We start from the raw sequence: 10,854 nt of genomic DNA on the forward strand, positions 1-10,854 counted from the left end.
GCTGTTGGCGCAAGGCCTCAGGCTGGGCTGGGGGCTTCCACTCTTCACCTTTTCCGTGTTCTCTGTGGCTCCTCTCCAGCTGCAAGTATGACTTTATTTTAGAAAATGTCAACAGGGGTATCTGGAGGGGCGTAACAGTCTTTCGTTCCTTGGCTGCGTTTTTCTGTATGAAAGAGAGAAACATGGCCATGCCATTTTAAAAACTCAATCCCCCCGAAGAGAAAACTGGGTCCCTAGGAAGAGAACTGAAGAAAGCACCAGGATTCCAGAACGTGAATCTTCAGGGGCCTCAGGCCCCCCCACCCCCAACGCTTGCTTACGGGTCAGCTCTGTTGCCTGTGGTTTCCAGAACCTGGAAGGTGGAAGGTGGAAGGCCCCTGGACAATTTCTGGTCCAAGTCCTCATTTCATGCGGGGCCAAATGAGGCCAAGAGAGGGGCTGCCTTGCTCTCAGTGTCTCCTGGGCCCCACGCAGGGCCTGCCCTGATGCTCTGAACCCGAAGCTGGAGGCGAGGACACCTCCTATTTCTCTGCCATGGTTGCTCGATAACCAAGTCAAAGTGGCCAAGGGCCTCTATTTAGTCCCAGGCAGAATCCAAAGACCCCCTGGGACAGAACTGTCTCCTCTCGGCCTGGCCCCCAAACGGCTGCCTCCCTGGTACGACCCCGGCCCTAGTCCTCCACACACTCGACCTGGCAGGTGCTGCTATGCTACTCGCCGCAGCTGCTGAGAGGGTGACGTTGCCATTGGTGACCACAGGTATCCCGGCAGCCTGGTGCGGGAAGGCCACTTGAGGTGCTCAGGAGGGCCAAGTTTGCATGGGCGACGGTGGTGTGGCAGGCATCCAGCTCTGCCCCTGCCAGAGCCGCCCCCCCGGCCTCAGTTTCCCCTTCTGTAGAACAATGGGAGTGGCCTAGAGGACCTCAAGCCTTTAAGATGGTCTTCTTCCTGTCCTTGCTCCTGCTTCAGGTCAGAGGAAGGACAGACCAATGGGTCTTGGGGATCTTGGTCCTATCTTCATGGAGACCTGCCCATCCGATCTCTGGCCAGTCTCCTGATGGTCACCAGGGAAATGGTGGGACGGTGGGCTCCAGCCCCAGGCCTCCTACTGGTTGGTGACCTTGATTTTTAGACCCTTGGAAACTTGGTAATGGAGGGTGCCCATAAAGACAAAGGGCCTCATTTTACAGAGAGGAACTACACTGCGAGGCACTGTGAAGGCAGCAGATTCTGGCCGGCAACCCCCAAGACCTGGTTTGCACCCCATGTCCCTCCATCACAAGCCCTCACCCCCAGAGGCTGGACTTAGAGCAGCAATTCCGCCCCATCCCCACTGTGGGCTTCCTTCATTCTTGACGTCTGTCCACTTGCAGAAGGGGTCTTCTCTCCTACATGGGCCCCCAAACTCCACCCTTATTTCCCTGAACCAGGCTCCTGGCTTCTGCCTTACAAGGGAGGCCGCAGATGCAGGGGCTGGGGGTCTCAGTGCTTGGTGACCGAGGAGCTTAGACTGCCTTGGAAGTTGCGAGTTGCCCATTGCTTCCACAGCGATGGTGGGATGGGGTGGCCCAGGGTCTAGAGCACAGATGCGGTCTTGGCCATCGGTGCTTGAGACCAGGAGCACATCTCCTCTCGGTCCCATCTGGGACCTGGTCTCTGGCCTCGGCCCTGGCGCACGTCCGTGACCCTCCTGGGGACTGAGTGTGGACAGGGCTTTGTGTGTAGATTCAGTACTGAGTCAGACACACCTTCTGCGAAACTTGTTCCCAGAGCTGGTGGAGGGGGCACAGTTGTGGCCAGTTAGCATAGAAACTCCACTCAGGCTGGCTTAAAGGGAACTGACTGGTTCTTGTGCCCAAGGAGTCCAAAGTTCAGCTGGACCCCCTGGCTCACATGATGTCACGGCACGTGTCTGTCCTTCTGCACTCGGCTTCTGTCCAGACCCCCTTCACTGTGTGGTGGGCTTCCCCCACAAAGTGGCAAGTGACTCCATGGGTCATTCTGCCATTCAGCAATCTCAGCGCCCCCTCAGAGCCCTGATTTGGCCCAACCCTGCGCTTGCGTCCTGAGTGGACCACCACAGTGTGCCGCTGGGCCAGGCACGGCTCACGTACCGGGCCGGGAGCCCTGTTGGCCCAGCCCCGCCCAAACTATAAGGACCACAGTGTGGAGGGACAAGCCTGGGGCTTGGGGCCAACAGAACCACAGATGTGTAGCGCACCAGGCAAACCAGCGCCTGTTAAGAGAGGGCTCGGGGTGGGGGGCACACACCGCGGGAACAGGACAACGGACCAGCAGCTGCCCTCTCTGGGGGCGCCACGCTCCTGCCCTTTTCCCACAGGCCCCCAGTTTCCCCTCGAACACTGGCTCGCCTGGTACCATCGCTGCCCTGGTTTGACACCACAGAGGCGGTGTGAGCACCCCCGGCCTGTCAGGGAGTCCCCAGCAGCTTCTGTCGAGCCCACCTCAGGCAAGAAGCAAACGTTGTCTGCACACCCGATGGCCCCTCAAGGTATATGGGGGCCATCTTTCTTTAGAGAGCGTGGGGGGTTGTGTCAGGTTGAATCCTGTCTCCCCCCTCTACAAATTCACGTCCACCTGGAACCCCAGAACATGACCTTATTTGGAAATAGGGTCTTTGCAGATGTAATTAGTTGAGATTACACAGGCCCTAAACCCAATGGGCCCTAAACCCAATGGCAGTGTCCTTGTGAGGAAGAAGCCAGGAAGGATCCTCCCCTGAAGCCTTCAGAGGACGTATGGCCCCACAGACACCTTGGTTCCAGACTTGTGGCCGCCAGACTTGTGGCCTCCAGAATTGTGACAGTGTCTATTGTGTTAAGTCAGCCAGCTTGCGGTCCTTCGTTAGGGGGGTGCTAGGAGATGAACACAGGTGTCCAGGAGGATCTCGAGCTGGGTGGGGCGACAGGCCTGTGACATCTTGGGCCTGTCTGGGCCGAAGAGGTGGTCCCGGGGGTGGGGCCTCACCCTGTGACATCTTGGCATTCAGCGTCAGTCCGTCCCGGGTGCTGCTAAGGTGCCTGCTCACCTTCTCAAGGATGTGGGGCCCTGTATTCCATCCTCCGGAGCCCAGGCTGCCTCCAACATGTCCCCTTCTCTTCCCCAACCCTGGTCTCATCCCGCCCCTGGAGAACCAGGCCTTGCTTCATCGTGGGCTGATGGAAGGCCAGTGAGGCCCCTGGGGGAGCAGGGGCATAGAGGGGGGCAGGGGATGCTACTGAAAACCTATGGTTTACTACACGGAGACACCACTCTCTGCATCTGTGGGGTCTTGTGTCCCCAGGCCCAGCTCAGCTTAGTTCAAAGTCTTGAAAGACTGATGGCTGGGGCCGGGCTGGAACTCGAAGCTCTGTCCAGGGAGCGTGGCCTGGAAGGCTTCCCTGCTTGGTACAGACTGCACCAACTGGGCTGGGAAAGGGGTGGATTCTTCAGAGAGGCATGGAGAAGCAGCGGCATGATGGTACTCACACACAGTGAATGCTTAGGTCAGACTGGTGTGCGTATCACACCTTTCATGACAGTTGGGTTACTGCTTGCCATGCCTAACAAGCCAGAGCAGAAGCCGAGAGCCCTTCTACCCATCTTACTACACGTATCAGCTGGCTGTGTGACCTTGGGCCAGTCCTTTCCCTCTCTGAGCTACTATGCTCTTCTCTTAAAATAAGGGGCCCAGCTAGATGCCCTCCAAGGGATTTCCTCCTTCCACGGGTCCATGACTTTATCAGACTCCAAATTAGGTGTGCTTTGAACTGAAGTTTGGGGGTGCACTTTGAGTGTGTTGCTTGGAGTTGGAGTTCAGCAAGCTCTGGGCAGGGTGGACAGGCTGACCGGCCACAGGATCCCAATTTCACTTGGGCACCTGCCACCATAAGGCGTTCTTTTGCTTTGGGGTTTTTGTGCCTCTAAGAATATGAATATTAATACACCCTACAGCAAAAACTTTGGAGGTTTATGCTGGCGGAAAACCTCAGAGGAAAATATATTGGGGGACGCACTGGGTGAAGGGCAGTGGCCAAGGTGACAGGTTGGCAGGAAGGGAAAAAAATGCATCCAAAGTCCAGCGGGCAGGGGGGTAGAGAGCAAGAGGGAAGCACGGGGTGAGCAGGGCACGTGTGGGGGCCAAGCGGGAGGCTGGGAGGTTGGGAGGCTGGGAGGACGGGATCCCCAGCCCTGGGAGGAAGCTGCCCACCTCTGTGCACACCGCCTGTCTGCCTTGCAAGGCCAGCTTCGTCATCTCTGACGGCCGGGGGTCCCGGGGGCCCATGGAGCTCAAAGCATTTTCTAGAACACTTGCCCACACTGTGCAGAGCTGTCCAGCAGAGGCGATGCGTGGATGAAGCAGGTGGGTAGATGGCAGCACTCACCGATGCTGAAGGTGAGCCCCACACCTGAGCCGACCGTTGGGCGGGGGAGGGGGGCAGAAGACCGGGTCTATGGCACCTGCTTTCCAGGTGGACAGATTCGAGGAAAACACCAGTGTCCGGGCCCCAGGGTCAGGACGAGCCTCAGAAGGCATCCTGCACTGGCCCTGAGAGCGGCTCGGAGGGTGACACTGGGTCAGCAGGTGCTGGGCAGCTCACTCCTGGATGGGAACGATTTTCCTCATGGGACCATAGGCCTGTGTGTGTGTGTGTGTGTGTGTGTGTGTGTGTGTGTGTCTACGCGCGCGCGCGCGCGCATGCACGCATGCGTCTATGCATGCGGAATGGGGGTGCAGGAGCCTCCCCGCATTGCAGTTCAAAGCCTGGAGAATGACTCGAGCCCTGCCAGTGCTTTGGTCATCCCTCCGGCGCTCCGCCAGTGCAGGCAGGTGGGCAGCCAAGGCCACAAGGAAGCCGTGGCAGGGGTGTCCACTGCTCTCAGCACCTGCTGGAAGGGCCCGAGAGGGAGTAAAATGGCAGGCCGCAACAGCTGGATCATACAAGAGCAACTTCAAAGAGATAAAAAGCTGTCAGAGGAACAAAACAAGTAAAAAGGAAAATCCTTACAAGGGAAAATGGACTCAGAAGGACAAATTGCAGGAGGCAAACGGACGGGGCTGGCTCCACAGAGCCATCATGGACCTGTGGGTCGGTCGGCACTGGGTTGCGGTGACCTGCTGCAGCCCTGAGAGGCGGGGCGGGGGGGGGAGTGTTGGGGGAGGGGCCCTGCAGCACCCTTGGGTGGGGCCAGAGGCGGGGCAGGGAAGGTAGCATGTGCAGGGCTGGAGGGCCAGAGAGACCCCACCATTCCTTCTTCCATTTCTTCTGCCACTTGCCTCTTGCTGCAGCCAGACCAGCTCCTTCCTGCTCCGCTATTGGACCTGGTCCTGGATTAGGCCTTTGCAGGCACAGGTGCCAGAGAATTCCTCCAGAGCTTTGCTGGCACCTTCCTCCACGGCCACCGCCTGCTCCCAGACATGGTCCATCCCGGCTGTACCGCCCGCCCGTCTCCCACTAGAACGTCAGCTCCATGGGCAGGGACCTGGGTGTCTGCAGCAGAGCCTGGTCCACAGAAGAACTCTGTCCATTGCTGTCCCTGCACAGCGACCTCCCACCTCAGGGCCACTGGAGACTCATAAAGCCTGAAAAAACTTGAGGGAAAGAGGCCTTCCACCAATTTCCATGTTTCCAAAATTTCTATTGCCTCCCTCAAGAGCGAGTTAGCCATCTATTTCCTAATATTTATTTACCGATTATAGGAAGGCTGGAGTGGTTAAAGGGTGTGAGAGTAATTTGCCAACTAAAATGCACACGGCAAGCATGTGTGCGCGTGAGTGCATGCATACTTGTGTACACGTGTGTCTGTGTGCAGAGAACGCAGGGCAGCTGCCCTGTTCCCGTGTCTGTGACTTCTTCATTGAAGCGAGCCCAGTGAGGGGGTGCAGGAACACTGTGATTCTGCCCCCAAGTGGGGGACGCTCAAAGGCAAATGGAGTTAGCCCTCTCAGGGCTGAGGAGATGAAGGTGGGCCAGGGAATAATTCCCTCTGTTGGGAATTATTTTCCAACTGTTGCCCGGGGGAGTTCCTTGTCCCTTCCCCAAGGATCATCCCCCAGCCCCAGGAGAGGAGCCATCTCCCGAGGGTGGCTGGGGAGAGAGCGTGAAGCAGGAGTCCTCTCTGCCTGGCCCCAGGGAGGACGCAGGGCGTGGACCCAGGGGCTGCGCATCAGGTGGAGTGTGACAATATTCCAAGGCCAGGAGAGCTGGCCTAACCCCAGTTCTACGCTTACTAACTGCGCAACACCCCTCTTGGCCCCCAGTACTTGATCTACAACATGAGGAGAGGAGCAACACCTGTATCCAACGATGTACTATTGTTAGGGTCTCGCCCAGAGGACAGCTGGTGGTCCACGGGTGTGTGATATAGCACCTGGAGTTCCATCAGGGCAGTAGGACTTAATCGGGGCTCGGTGGATGCTGAGCTGGACTGAACCCTGCAGTGGGAACCCAGGAGGAGGTGGCCCAGAGGGAAACGGGGAGGGGAGCCGGCAGGGGGAGAATCCAGCTGGGAGGCAGGCAGACCGGGGTCGGCATCCTGGTCAGGACCAGAGATGCAGCTGAGAGGCAGAGGAATGAAAGGGACAGGTGCTTGGGTGCTTTGAGTCCAGCCCTCATTTCGTGCAGGATCTCGTTTGATCCTCCCCGTGACCCTAGGAGGTGGGGGCTGTCACCCCCATTCTAAGAGAAAGAAACTCAGCGGAGGGAGGTGATTTCCTCAGCTTCATGGCTCTAGGAATCCCAGCAAGATGGTCTGACTCTAGGGCTGAAATTGGGGGGGGGATGCAAAGGTAGCAGGCGGGAACTGAGGGTGCCCCCAGATTGAGTCCCAAGCTCCTTCAGCCCACACAGCCTCAGCTCTGCAAAAACTGAGCTGCAACCCACTAGGGTCATGGGATCATTTTAGCAGGTGCCTGCCATCACCGAGAAGACACGAAAAGGGATAACAAACATCAGGGTTCACGATGCACGGAAGAAGTATTCTTTTGTGAAAACGTTCTGTTAGACATTTATAACAAGTTCATTGCTTATTTTATCTGTAGCCATTCTGTGTGCACTGGGTTGAGAGGCACAATGTATTTCTTACCCTGGCCACGGTCAGCAAGCTTTGAAAGCCACTGCCCTCAGCCTTTCTCTGTTCTGCAGGGGCCTCCGGGCCTTTGTTCTCCGAACAAGAACGCCAGTGCTGGGCACAGGACAGGAGCCAGGACGTGCTGGAGGGTTTCCGCTATGTGCCCCCACCCGCACACCAATGGGGCTGGCTCAGCAAGGTGGCGGCACCGCTGTGTGGGGTCTGAGAGGCTGGGGTGTCGAGATGTGCCTGTTTCTCACCTGCAGGCCAGGGGTGCTCTGGAGGTCCCCAAAGCAAGGCCCTAAAGAGGCCTCCCCAGGCTGGCCTGAGTGGCACCGAACCCCATGTGGTTATGGGGAGCCAGCAGAGTGAGAGCCTTTCCCGTCCCTGAGCCAGTGTTGGTGGCCGAGGAGAGTGTCTTGGGGAGCAGAGGGATGGCAGGGCAGTGACACGGGCAAGGGCCAAGAAATGTCCGGCTGGGCCGGGAGGCCTGTCGGGGAAGCCGTCTGAGCTCCCTCCTGCCAGCAGTGGGCACCTGGAGGAAGGTTTTGGGGGTTATCAGATTTGTTTTTCAATCTGGAACTAACTCTGGCTTGAGTGTGGGGCTGGCCCCCCGGATCTGCTGGCTTCCTCCAGATCGTCCCGCTCCCACCACAGAGGCATGGATCGGGGCCACAAACCCCTGGGGGGCCATTTTCAGATGTACCCTGCCTACCTTGCAGGGCATTCTTCTTCCCCCAAGCACTCACAGACCCTGTCACTTCTTTTGTCTGTTATGGCCACATCGTTTTAAGGTCTCCAAGGCCAGAGGCCAGCTGTCTACTTTTCTCAGTATCACTGAACATTCTGGATGTTCAAAATATGTGAGTTGGCTGTGTTGTTCCTTGGAGAGGGTTAGGGGCCCATCCCCATGAGGAAGGCTGGGAAGATTCTTGGACAAACTTTGCAGGGGCCTCTTCGTGGCAGCGAAGCGTTCGTTCCCCTCCTGGGAATGGGCCTCTGGTTTGGGCAATTCGAGGCACCTTGAAACCTTCAGTTGTAATAAACAGGCACAGAACAAACTGGCATCCCAAAGGGAGGCCTCGTCCCCCCCCCAACCCCAACCCCGGTCTGGGCTGGATTTCCCGTTTGCCGTGCAGGAGGGCCCAAGTGCTGCGAAAGGGACCTTAGTTTTCCCAGAGAAACAGAACCAAACAAAGATGGAAACAAACAAACAAAAAACCCCAAACACTCTGACTCACACCTAAATGCAACTGCGTAAGCGGGCCTGAGGTTGGACGTGCTGTCGCCTTTGTGGGCTATGAACAAAGATGTCCCATGGTTGGCCCGCTCTTCAGACTACAGGCTGTCGATGTGACAAAGCAGCCTGGGGGCTTCTCTGATCTAAGTTTTGGTCCAGACTTTGGTTACTTATGGCTTTGTGTGTGAAAATGACAAACGGGTCCCCGGTCATGTTGCTGAGCAGGCCACCACGGAGTGTTTAAAGGAGAGAAAATGTTGTAAAGCGGAGAGGGTCCTCCAGATGGGACCACAATGCGGCCGGGCGGGTGTGGGTCCCGTCTGCACGGTCCAGGGCACCTCCCCTACTGCAGGTGCACAACGGATCTGTCTGGCTCATAACATCATCACCGGCGTCATAACTGTAACGGGGCCGAGTTGTGTCTACAGAAGTGCCACTGAGCACCTAGAGCCTCACATCACAACACGCCCTCCCCATCCAGCGGCATTTCCCCTTCATGCCAACAGCACCTCCTCGACTGGCCTCCAGTTTTCCCAGTGTCAACAAAACCGTATTTTCCCCTCTCCTGTCCAGTTTAAAGGTTATTCCTAAAAAGCAGCTGTTGACATATTTTTGATTTTTTGAGACTCAAAGAATTATTTACCAGGAACACACAAATTATTTGTTTTACTCTATGCTGCTTGCTCATTGACACAAGATCACTGGAAAAGAGCAAATGGAAGATTAACTTAAAAACTGATTTTTTTTTTTTTTTTTTACAGCCATTGGGGTTACTGACATTAGAACATTTGCCGTTTTAAACAAATGCAAGGTCACTGGGTTTGTTACATACTAGTTAAATACTACTGTTTTGTACAAAACAAAAACAGATATTCCTTTGGTTAAAAACATTGATGACTTTTCCCTGTGCCATGTTTATATCAAGTGGAAGGACGATTCTAATTTTATCTGTGTTCAATAAGCAGATTAAAACAAATCATGAGGCTGATGCTGTTTACAATTCCCTGAGCAGCTGAAGGAAAGAAAATCACCTTGAATCTAGCATTTTCTGAGCCCACTAAAACAGCCAGGTCCCTCAGACCATCTGGAAAGGAATTAATTCCATCTAATGTGTTAGTTTAATATGAAATTGTTTTATTTTGACTCTATTTTCCTTCAGGCTATTAAGGAGGAAAAGAAAAAAATAGGAGAGCAGGAGAAAGACAGGCTTTGGTCCCTCACCATTTTCTCTGCAGGCTTTCCTTGGTTTCGGCTTTTGCTTTTTAAATGCTTTACTTCTTCTGGTTGAAAAATGTACAAAATGTGTATTTTAAGTATCAAAAAAATTATATATTTTGAACATGACGAAATTTTAGATCCACAATACACTCTGGCAAAAATATTATTAAAAAATACCGTTTGCTTTCACTCCGCTTAAACTGAAATGTCATTCTTTTTATTTCATATTTTCTGATCTGCTCAGTCTGACATTTGTTAGATGTGAGAAAGTTCTGTAGACTATTCCAAAAAATATTGGAAAAAAGTAAACAGCCGATATGTAAAATTTCCACGGCGGCACGCTTGCTTGGTTAACGTTAGTTTTCAAAGCGGCGTTGCGCGGGGTTCTCAGAGGGCAGCGCGGCGGGGACGCCGGCGGCGGCCTTCTCCTCGCCCGCCCAAGGCCGGCTCCGCCTGCAGCCCCGGGCGCCCTCCAGCCGGCCCGCGGTCCCGGCCCCGCGCGGCCTTCCAGCTGGCTAGCATGTTCCCTCTCCGCGGCGCACGGAGGCCGCGGGGAAAGCCCCGCGGGGGCCGGAAGAGGGTGAGCGGCCTGCGACCTGGGTCCTGCCGCGTCCCACCTGCTCCGCCCGGCCCCGCACTCCCTGCGCCGCCGCCGCCGCCCGAGCGCACGGCCAGGGCCACCTGGCGGACCGTCCTGAGCTCACTCCTCCGCCGGGCTTCCATTTGGCTTTTATCTGCTTCCCCCGTCCTAACTGGTTCCAGATTTGCCACTTCGGAGCCGCGGGGACTCGGCCGGGCCGCGCTCTTGGCAGCTCGGGGACTGCCGAGCCGTGAACCCGCGCGAGCGCATGGCCGGGCCCGCGGGGGGACAGGGCCACGGGCGGGGAGCGGCCCGTGGGGCCGGGGCTCGGAGCTCTGACTCCGCTGACCCGGGCACTGGCTTGGCCTTCTCCGCTCGGGGCGCAGCGGAGCTGTCTGGGGGGCCCCTCCGCACAGCCTCCACCAGGTCAGGGCGGGCTTGGGGAGGGGTCCCCAAGGCCTCTGGGCGCCCTCGGAAGCGGGCGCGGCGGGCAGCGCAGCGCACACACTGGCTCCCAGGCCCTGCGCCCCGGGGCAGCCACGACGCCCGGCCCTCCCGGGAGGGAGGGCGAGACCACCCACGCCGTCGCCGATGTGGGAACCCGGTTGTCGCCGAGGCCTGGGGGCGCTGCGGGTCGGGGGCTCTGCCTGGCCTCCGCAGCACCACCATCCTGAGTCACTGTCCTCAGTGGGGAGACACCAAGCCGAACTGCTCCGAGCCTGCCAGACCCCCAGCGCCCCGCGCC

Source organism: Zalophus californianus, chromosome 6 (genome assembly GCF_009762305.2).
Source record: "Zalophus californianus isolate mZalCal1 chromosome 6, mZalCal1.pri.v2, whole genome shotgun sequence".
Lineage (NCBI taxonomy): Eukaryota > Metazoa > Chordata > Mammalia > Carnivora > Otariidae > Zalophus > Zalophus californianus.